Here is an 11,556-nt window from a genome sequence, read left to right on the forward strand (position 1 = left end):
GCATACTCTGGAAAGAGGGAAGGTTTTTTCTTCCAGTGCAGAGTGGATTTACAGGAACAATTTCTGTACTTTTTTCTTTTGACCCCTGTCCCACCAGTGCACTGAAGAGGTACATTTAGAAGTTGATCTATTGTTCCTCATAAGGGATAGGAAGGGGACTTATTTACTTTTTTTTTAATCAGGAAAAAAAAAATGAAAGGAAAGAATGACCACTTACTAAACATCAAGAGATTGTGTTGTAAGTCCAGAAGATCCAGAGGCACAATACATTTGTCCAGAACTCATCAGTGATGAGATGTTCCCAGGTAGGTTGCAGACCTTAGACAGTGAACCTCTGACTTTAAAAGACACCTTCACTCACTGGACAATCCTCACCTCTTGCTCATCTGTTCCTACCTCCACCATGAGTCCCACTACAGTAGTGGTAAGAAGGCCACAGCTGATTCAGACTTCCAGCAGCTGGGTAATGAAGAAGCATTAAGTGTGGCCTATGCTTGTGCAAGGCCTCTGCTTGTGCAAGGCCTCTGCTTGTGCACAAGAAGTATTTTTTCTGAACTTTCATTTGAGGCCTTGACAACCTATCAATGGTGAAATTATTGCTTCTCCTGCACAGATCAATGTACTTAACTTTTGTAAACATATTAATTAAATATAATTCCAGTTACTGACTCTTTAGAAATAATGAGGTCAACCAAATGCGTCCCAACAAAATCTTTCTGTTGAAAAATGTTGGCACATATTCTCTCTGTAAATTACACGTGTTACCCACAGAAATCCCACCTTAATGCTGTTCTGCTAAAAGAAGACAAAGTTAAGCATTCAGGATTTAGGAAATCCCAACGGTAAGACTGGCTGTGCAACCTTAATTCAACCTCTGTTGTATATATTTATTGTCATCATGTATGGCAACACAGTCACATGCAAGTTTCTTAACACAGGACTTCTGCCTCATTCAATTACTTGGGAAGGACAGTGCCATGTAGGTGTTTAATATTTTATTCTCGTCTTGTTCAGTACACTGTTGCCTAATGCCTTATTCATCGAACACTATTCAAGCCCTCTCTGAAAGAAAAAGAGTATAAAATTACCTCAAGGGCTTTTCTGTGGTGCTTACCATAATAGTGCTGGAGTGATACACAAATGTTAATGAATGATTTCACAGATTGAGAAGAGAGGCAGAGATATTCAAAGTTGGTAAGCAATTTCAAATGCATGCAACCTGTTTTTTTATGATTATTTAGCATTGTATTTTCTAAGCTCAGTTTCCACTGACTACAGCTGCAGCTGTGAGCATTCAGCACTTCTACAATATGGTCCTGCAGCCTCAAGACAGAAACCAAGGAAATACAGAGAAATAAAATAGTGCCTGAGCCTGGGAAGTCACCTGGAAGACACCTAATTAGGGTTCTCTCCCGGAATGAGCCAGGTTCACACAACTATTCTGATGCAGCCCTAACTTAAATCTCTCATCATAAAGCTTCCAGTCTGGACTTGAGAAAAGTTTTGTAAAAACTGGAATGCGTGCATGAGTGTCTTGATTTTAATAGATTGGAATTTTCTGACTAAAACATTATATTGAAAATTCCCAAACAGCTTCAGTTGCAGCAAAGACACACCAGGAAACCAAATTAAGGTTGCCCCAGCAACGTTCAGTTTTTGGTATTTCTTAGCTTTTTGAGTGCTTTAGAGTGCATCCTTCATAATAATTTTTTACCACTGTGTATATGCAGTCAAGCTTCATATCAGTGAATACAGATATGTTCATATTTATGTTTACATTTGTGCATACACAGAGGTATGCTTGGACACAGGGTACTACATAGCCTATCAGTATTATTACTCTCATTTACGTACTGTTATTAAGCAATGTAGAAATAGTATGTAAGCAATCAGACAATCTGTTTCTAACATGCTTACAGGCTTGGTGTTTTGTTGTTTATTTTTTAAACAAATGCATGAAACTGCTTTAAGCTTCAGCTTACACAGGAGGATCTGGCTATAGGTGATTTTCACATCTACAGACAAATATCAACAAAGATAATAAATAGACTTCCAAACCATTTCTGTATTCATTGTTGTTGTTGTGCTATTTACAGCTTTAGTCAGGTTTCTAACCAAATTTTTCATTCAGGGGTGATACTAGAAATTGGGGGGGGGGGGGGGGGGGGGGGGGGGAAGGAAGGGGGAAGTGGGGCGGGAGAAGAAAGGGGTTAGAAAGGACTTCACAGTGGGAATAGGATATACTTTTACCATAGATGTTACTCAGAAAGAATTTTAATAAAACCACCAATTGTATTACATCAGAGCATTCCTTTAAATCCCATGGAGATTTTCCTAAACAGAGCTAAGCCATTTGCCTCAAACATCTTATCTATTTCTGTCACTACACAAATCCCCTAAATATTTCAGTCACTGCAAGGCCAACTGAAATGGTAAATTACCTCGTATACTAAAGGGAAAACTGTTGAATAGCATTAGGTTCAGATCCTGCTGAAAATGAGACTGCTGGGATTGAAGACAACTACAGAAATATCAGAATTATAAGCAGTATCATCCCCATCCAACAATTACACTGTTGCCTATTGGTAACATTCCTTTATATTTCTCCCTGCTTTTCTTTTGTCTGATGAGATATTCTGCTATTTTCATAAGCACATATTGAAAGAGTACTGACAAAGGATGGCCTCACCTATTATTCTTTGTAATGGAAGTGTTTGCAGACAGGTCACCAGAGGCTACGGCAGCTTTTGGAAAAGCTGACGATAACACAATGAAAGCATTTCTGAAACCTAAGGCTGCCACTACTGTACTTTTACTTCTACATTTTCAGTGTCAAATGCTCCTCTTAGTGCCCCTTAGCTAATTCTGGAAGCAGGGACTTTTATTAGATGGATGGTTTAACCTGGGAATAAAACTAGTGGCACCAGGGGACAAACCCAAAAGGCTCAGATAAGGTTCAAATTCACTTATAAACTTATTCATAAAATTCTACAGCGAAGGACAAATCCGAAGAACAATTAGCTTCTGCCACTACATGAATTATCTTTCTAACAAAACCACCAGAGCGTTAGCTGTGATCCCAGGCACTGACAATTCATAATGATGACATCAGTCTACAAAGGGAAAGCAGAAAGAAATGCATAGAAAGGATTATTATCCTCCCTTATTCTCTAGGATTATTATTTGTGGTTTGTGGTACCATCGAGCTTGTGACACAGCCATTCAATTGTAATCGTTGCCACTGGCTTTTATTTAAAAGACATCCATATTGGAAAAAGACATAAGGACTCTATTTTCAGCAAAAATCCTGAGTTCTGTGGCTTTTCTATGACCTTATAGGCTATTTTGAAGCTTAAGGTTGAGTCAGGAGGTGATTGACATCTTTACTAAGGGAGGGCAGACTCCCAATCACATGCCTGTAATTCACATGCTCTTTTAAAGCACCCACAGTTACATACTATAAAATACAGAAGAGACACATCAGACACAGAAGGATGATTAATCTTTCCAGATTTGACCTGATTTACAACAGTAAACGGGTTGCTGACAACTCCACTGTAAAATGGGCTCTGGTCTCAAGTCATACCATGTACATGTAGGACACCTCCAGAAGAAGGTTGGGGGTTACACCTTGCTGTGTACCAGCAGATACACATCATTAGACCAACCCCATCCTGAGGCCTAGGAGGGGATCCCAGTGCTCTGGACTTTTCACAAATCAGACAAGCATTGACATCATGCTTGTTCTGGCGTGGCCATCCCTTGCCCCCAGCCACCTTCAGGACAACTCCAAGTCACGGAGGCACTTGTGTCACATCAATAAAGACCTCCCACTCCTTCCCATTTCTCTGTCCTGTTCCTTTCCCTACCAGTGCTCTCCCTTGTGCTGCCCTGCTCTTGGAGGACACAGGGGCTTGGGGTCTTCCTCTCCCATCAGGGCAGCATCATCCACAACGGCCCCACACCCATTTGCTGCAATGCACCTCCTCAGGATAAATGCATGCCTCAGGGCCGTTCTGCTCACTGCTCTTTCAACAAAATTGCTTACTATTTGCCAGGGACTTGCCTTGAGAGCTTGGAGTGGTGCCATCCTGCTGTCAAACGCCCTCCACTGCTACCCTGGTCTTTGTTTTCATTGATGTCTAGTACTTTAAAGCATTAAGTCCACCCGGATATGATCGGATGTCATGTAGGATGACGATGTGGCAGTGCTGTCACCGAGGAAAATTAACAGTATATTTCTATTTTGGCAGAACCCAGTTGCTCATCTGGGACTAGAATCTCACTGAGTTGCCGCTTGTACTGTTTGTACCTTAAGAACAAGCAGCATGGACAAGATGCCTGGTTGAACACACGTGTCTGTTTAGCATCTAGATTTTAAGATACAGCTATGGCTGTGCTAGCAGATTTTTTTTTTTTTTAATTTTTTTTTTTGTTCCTGTTAGCTGACCCTGTGTTGTGCACATTCAGAAAAATCCCTGCTGGGCTTTTTAAAGAAGCTGTTGTATTTCCATGCTTACAAGATGGAAGTTCAGAAAATTAAAAATAGTTCTCTCTTGTACAAAGATGACATGATAATACTAGATTTTTTCCTGTTCTGTGCTCAAGAGGAAGGGGAAAGGAGACTTCATCTCTCTTTTTTTTTGGAACTCTGTTGAACGCTGACACCAAAATGTAGTTATTTGAAGTTATATGTATTTTTTTCCTAAAAGAGGTCAGAGGGGTGAAATCCCAATTTCCTCTGCCTTCCTGGTGGAAAGAGGCCACAGCATATTTCTGCTGAGCAGCACTGTGAATGTTTATGCTTTTCTTGGGAAATTTCTTTCTTTTTCTTCTTTAAACAACTTATGACATTTTCTTTAAAGCAAGGGCAACAGTAGTTAGTTCAGATCAACTTAAAGAGCCAGAGGTTTGCATAGACCTCTGGACAGGAGTTTTCCACTTTATAGTTTTGAACCAAAGCCAAAGAAGGAGGTCTCACCTGAAATTTGGTTTTGCTTGGTTCATAACAGTTTGGAAAGCAGTGGCAGCCTCTCCCCAGGTGGAACCTGAGTAAAAGACAAGGATGAGGAAGGGATATAATTTCCACATAATCTGCATGCACACACAGGCATCTTTGCCATGCTGTGGTTTACAGACATGTGGCTCTAACTGCAGCACCCCAGGTACTGCTGCAAGGGACTAATCCCGATCTGCAGATAGAGAGAAGGAAAGGGGTAGGTTTGGTGCTGCGATGATCACACGCTCACCTTGGAGGCAAGGGTTGCCCGTTGACCTCCTTTCTCCTTCTGCTGCCTCCCTGCCGTGGGACTCTTTATGCTGTAGATGAGCCACAAGCCTGGAAAGCAAAGCTGGAGCTACTAGAAAATACAAAAGAGTTGTTGCCAGGTACTGCTTAAATCCACTTCAAGGAAGATAATCTAGAAAACATTGTTTGTTTGAAAGAAAAAAGCACACTGTACCTGGAAGTAAAGAGCTAATGTAAGTCAGCAATAAAGGAAGGATTAGCTGATCCTTTAACTATTTACTAAACTCCTCCAGCTAATGTATACACTTTCCTTGAATTTAATATCTTAATTGCATCCACAGTTTCTTTGGGCACAAAATGAGAGTCCCCATATCCCCTTGTGCACAGACTGCCTTTAGCTCTGAGTCAATGCCTTCCATCTAGCCCTCACAGTACAATACAGCTCTGAGATACAGGAGAAATGAAGAAAAAGTTGAATAATACTTGAAGTTGTTCACTAAGTTCTGTCCAAAGCCACACAGATCATACCACAGGATGGAGGTAGAGCAGACCTGTCTCTTTGCCAGGGTTGTCTCCCGCCCACCCCTTGCAATTTCAAATCCTTGTTTTCTGCATCTTTGCCTGTATGTTTTGTTTTGTTTTGTTTTGTTTATTTGTCTCCCTCCATTGTTGGCAGAAGCTGTAGCAGCAACAATCAGATCAGTGCCAGTTTTCCTATATCATGGCCTGCAAAAGTCCCAAAAGATTTCATGGAATCTACAAAAACTCTGGAAGCCTGCAATGGGACCATTAATCTCTGATGTTGCATATTTTTAATGTTGCCTTTTGCTAATGTGTTTAAAAACAAAATTATTCATTTTTTTTTCTTCCCTTTTTTTTTTTTTCAATTTATTTGTTTGTTTTCCAGTAAGATCATGAGGTGTTGATGAAACTGTTCTCTCAGTATGGACTATGCAAACTCTAGAATGAAAACTCAGCCTGAATAGTTTTCATTCTAGTGGCACCTTCTACTCAAAGATTTCAGACTGCTTTGCAAAACACTAATGAAATAACCAAGGCTCACAACGCTCCTTTGAGTTTAATAGAATTCACTCTTCCTTTTTATGACGCTTCCTTTCCTCATGAAGAAGATGAGACACCACAATTATAAATAACGTGCCCAAATTTTGGAGCTTAGGACAGTGGAATTTTGTCTGTGAAGAATCACTGTCTAAAAATAGTGATAGAGTCATATGCTCTAGATACTATAACTCACAGTGTCTTGTTCATGAATTACTTTTAGCTTATTCCTAATAATCTTCACTTGCATGCAGGTTCTAAACTATAGTCCTAAAGAACTAAGTATGACTCCATTGCAGTTTATCCATGCTGGCTTCATCTATGCTTCAGAATAAAGTCCATATTGTTATTTTTAGATACCAACCACTTTAATTAACAACATGTTTCATGTGTTCTATCACCACCCAGATGTCATTAAAAATGGCTTTTGACTATTTGATTAGCAACTGATGAATCAAAAAAAAAGTGCAGAGTAAAACCGCTCAACATCAAAAAATAATGAGAACTCTTACCCAAATCGCAGAGAGAGATTTCTTTGGCAAAATAATAAAACAGACTTGACAGTTCAGAAAGCAACAACTGCAGCTAAGAATTCTGAGATACAATAACAAAAACAACAATGAAGAAGAAAAAAGAACCATCAGCTTATATTGAGGTCACCAGACTAAATTTATATGTTGCACAGAGATTATATTTTTCCATCTAGAGAAATACCTCTCTTCCATCAGTCTTGGTGGGGAAAATCCCTCCCAGACTAGATGTAGCAGCTTAGACAGGAGACAGAAATTCTGCATCAGAAAATTAGCCAGGTAATTAAGTATTTGTCAACAGGAAAAAAAGCTGCAGGCACAGATGGATTCCCAACTGAGATTTTTAAGCTTTTGGAAGCAGTATCTTCTCCTGAGCAATTTAGAATCTTTAATGATGTTTTCAAGTCAAGGACAGTTAAATCTGGATGAATCTGAATAGAAATATTGTCACCTTGAATGTAGACAAATCAGTAAGCCTGTTGCTATTTGCCATATCATTCCAATATCAAAAAATGCCTTCAAATAATTTGGCAAACTGAGTGGAAAATTGCATAAAACTGTCTATTAGGAATGATCAGATTGGGTTCAATATTGGCAGGTGGATAACATCTAGCAGCCTGTGGATCAAGTCAACAAAGGAATGGAAGTGACATCATTAAATGCCACAAAAGTTTTTGTTACAGTCAATGGGAATAATTATTATAAGCACAGCAGATAATGGCAGAGGAGGAGATCTAAACAGCTACATCTGTGAGATCAGGCCAACCATTTTGCATGAAAGTAGAATTTCTACCCTTTGGAAGGAGTATGTAGGCAATAGTGACCTCTCCCTTCCACCTCTGCTTTTCAACCTATTAAGAAAAAAAACAAGTATAGCAGATCCAGACAGAAATATACAAGGAAACAGCAATCATTAGCTAAGCCAGAGGAATGGCTATCCACACCAACACAGGCGTAACAAGTGGGATCAATTTAGGATTTGAAAAATCTGTTGCTAGATATCTGCTGATAGCTAGCAAAAAGATTAAAATTGAAAAAATGCAAGCTGCCTTTTTAGAGTACTAGCAAAGTGCACAAGTATGACCATAACCCTACCACCTGACATGGCTAAACTGCTCCAAATTGTTTTAGGTTGATATTATCCAAGATACAAAGCCACACTGGTGACTAACTTACTTATCATCTGGCAAGTATATGTTGGCTGGATGCAGCCACTGTTGTCTCCATGCCCATATCTTTTGTTTGCTCATATTTTCAAACATTTTTAAGAAACTAAAATAAAATAGGGCTCTTTGATGAACCCAAAATAAGTTATTCCAAACTCTTACCAGGCCAGGTACAGATAACATACTTCTGCTACTCTGGTACCGAAACTCATAAAATATTTCATGCAGAACAGCTAATACTAACTGGTAGTTAGACAGGAGCATAATGAAGTTAAACATCCAGCTACCCTGAAATTTTCTGCTTAACTCCAATATGTTCAAAAAATTCCTGCAATTTGTTCAGAGAGACAACAATGACCTTGTTTTCCTTGTTTCATTTAAAATTACACTTCATTTCAAATACTTCAGTTAAAAGTCCCCTCAAAGTTTAAGAAGAACTTCACAGTCATTCTTTCAGCATTTGATTTTCATCAGGATTTAACATTAAATCACAAACATCCTTTCAGACACAGTTCAATCTAAGGAAAAGTATCACCTCCAAAATGAAAATTCAATGGGGATATCCAGGATTTTTTAACCAAAAAATTAAAATAGCATTAAAATTTTAAAGCTTGTTTTTTCTTTTGTTGTTGGTTGTGACTTTTGTTGTTATTGCTGTTTATTATTATTATTTTGTGCCAAGATACATGAGCAAAACACAGGACTGTCATGCCAACTCTTCCTTTTTGCTTTGACCAGAGGGCCCAACAACCTTTCCAACAACTCACACTTCCGAAGTAACATTAAACCTTCTGTTTCTCTGTAAATAGGGAAAAACAGTCTTCTGATGCACAATAGAACCAAATGGAAGGAAGGGGAGTAATCGAACTTTGAGATATTAAGAATGGATTTTGATATAGGTATGTATTCGTTTAAATTTAATTTGAAAAAAAAAAAAAAAGTTGTCATTTCAAAACTCTGATAAAGGGTAGGATTTGCAGGCCACAAGAAGAGGCAAAAAGGTAATAATGAATTCTATGGAGGCTCCAAGGACGTCATTTCAAAACACAGCAGTGAACTTAACAAGCCTGATACAGAAGACAAAGGCTAATTATATGAATAAGTAGGGGAAAGGCTTCTGATAAGGATATTCCCATTGTGCTTTGGTCCCCTAAATTGAAGGAGGGTGGCTTTCTCTTTTAGATATTCTCGTAGTGATAAAAGAAAATCACTAAAAGACATTAAATTAGCAGTAGCTCAAAGATTTCTTGTTTCAAGATTATTTACAGAAATCTATCACTGAGGGACTGTGGATTGGAAAGTAACTTCATGCAGATTTGGTAGACATATGGACATTAACTGAAAGAAGTAATATTGGATAAAAGGTGAAATTACCCCTTCCTGCATTAGTACTATAACAAGAGTCATGAGCAGATGCCATAAAAAGAAATGCGTTTAGCACCAAAATGTGAGTAATAAACCAAAACTTTATTAATTTTAGTCAGTAAATATGCATGTTTAAAATCTGGATGCATAGTTAGAAATTTCAAAGCTTTCTTCTATTGAAGAAAAAAAGACTAGAGCCATACAGACTTCCTCCAAAATTCTGATGAGACAGTAGCAAATGTTGCTGTTTGTGTGTTTGTTTTGAGGGGATTTTTCTTTTGTTTTATCTTTTTGTGGGTATATGGAATTTTTTTACATCAACAGAAGAAACAGGTGCAGTACACCTAGAAGCCACTTATCCCACCATTGAAAGAGCAGTGCACATAAACACATGGCATGGCGTGATCACAACCACACTACCCAAACACCTATGTAAGCACTAGGACACAGATTAATTTGACTTGAAAAGGGTAGAGCAAAGATAGAAAAACAGCACTGTGTTTGAGTATCCTAAGATAGACTGAAAATGTGCTGCCAGGAAGACACTGAAGCAAAATCTTAGGATTCACAGAATCATAGAATCACAGAACAGCAGAGATTGAAAGGGACCACTGAAGATCAAAGCAGGTTGCCAAGGACCATTCAATACATTGCAAAAACAAACAAAATAATAATAAGAATTTAAAAAATTGTTTTAGTAGCACAAACATTAATATTTTGTTCTTTTTTTCTGTCTGAAGATTTAAGGAAAGAAAGTTGAAGATATAAGAAAGATGCAGGAAAAAGAGAAAAACAGATCAGAGACTGAATAGAGGTCCATTCACAAAGTCCATTGGTCTTGTAAGACAGGTACTGTTTTTTCTCTGAGATACACAGCTTTGTCTTCCAAACAGAATTATTTGTATTTTTTTCACTTCTGCCTGCCAATTTAGAGTGCACTCAAAGAATTCCAGCACATTCATCAGGCATAATGTTTATTTCAGACATCTGTACAGCTTGTAGTTTCTCCACTGAAATATTTCTAAATGCTCACAACCCTGGTCTTATTCAATGTTTTCACCCTCTCTAGCTGTAAAAATATTCAAAAATGTGATAGAAAACAACATGAAAAGCAGAAGCAGATCAGAAGGAATTTTCCTGACAAAGTCATTCTGTCATCTATACAGCCTAGCGTGTTACCAGGGGAAGTTCAGAAATGGAGTAAATTGTTAGTAAATGTCCCTGTGATTCACAGATTGAGATTTTCATTTAAATTTTGATTAAATCAAGATTTACAAACCTCCTTTTTAGCAGAGCATTTCACTTGAGTGTGATGTACAAGGCTTTTTTATAGCTTTTTTTTTTTCTAATTTTTAAGCTTTATTTGGAAGACTGGATTGGAAAGACAGGAGCATAACAGGCACAGCTGCATAAAGGCAGCAAACACTTCAGCCATGCAGGCTTGCTGCCTGCATGCCAGCAATGCTCACAACTAACAATATACTTTACAGACCACAATACAAACCACACCAGCTACTCTTGAAAATGTTCAAGTAAGCGCTGTAGTGCTTTGTCACTGTAGCCCTTGCAGCACAAAAAAAGGACTTGGAATTATACACAAGGAAATCTCATTATTCTAATTCAACTTTCTGCTTTAGCTTTCCCTTTGCCATGCTAACACTGCCCACTTTGTAATAGTAAGTACTCTGTGTAACTATGCCATCCAGTGCAACATCACATGTCCTTAAGCACTAGCCCCAGTCCACTGTACACACCTGTAGGCCCCAGCTGCTTTGGGGATTTCAGGTTCGGTTTCATCAGGTGATTCCCAAATAGCTAGGAAGGCTAGCCCTGCTGGTTTGCGGATGCCTCCACTGACCAAGGCCATTTGGCCCATTTTATTATTTCTGGCTTTGTACCAGTTTGTCTAAAAAGCTACAACAAATGTAGGCAAACTTGATAGTGGTCTGGTTTTATCAACAAAGCTAGCACAAAGAGCTGTTTTGCTTCAGCTGATAAATACTGCCTACAGATTAGCAAATTATTCAAAGCAGACAGTTTTAATTCTTCCCCTCTTTCCCCTAACCCTTTTCTTTTTCCATTCCTTTTTTTTTTTTTTTTTTTCCATTTTCCTTTCCTTTCTTCTTCCTTCTCTGTTAGCACTGCCTTCTTGCTTTCAGTAAGAAATCCAAGAGAAATGAATAAAGTA

At 38.4% G+C, this 11,556-nt stretch overlaps 1 long non-coding RNA gene across 1 annotated transcript; it reads right to left on the reverse strand.

The window, feature by feature from the left end:
• Nucleotides 1–6,513: 6,513 nt before the first annotated feature.
• Nucleotides 6,514–11,176, reverse strand: LOC121061929. The gene is made up of 3 exons (XR_005815334.1): nt 11,123–11,176; nt 7,662–7,688; nt 6,514–6,901 (listed from the first exon to the last, which is right to left on the reverse strand). It is a non-coding gene; the product is annotated as an uncharacterized LOC121061929 (long non-coding RNA).
• Between the last annotated feature and the right edge of the window lie 380 nt (nt 11,177–11,556).

This window comes from Cygnus olor, chromosome Z (genome assembly GCF_009769625.2).
Source record: "Cygnus olor isolate bCygOlo1 chromosome Z, bCygOlo1.pri.v2, whole genome shotgun sequence".
Classification (NCBI taxonomy): domain Eukaryota; kingdom Metazoa; phylum Chordata; class Aves; order Anseriformes; family Anatidae; genus Cygnus; species Cygnus olor.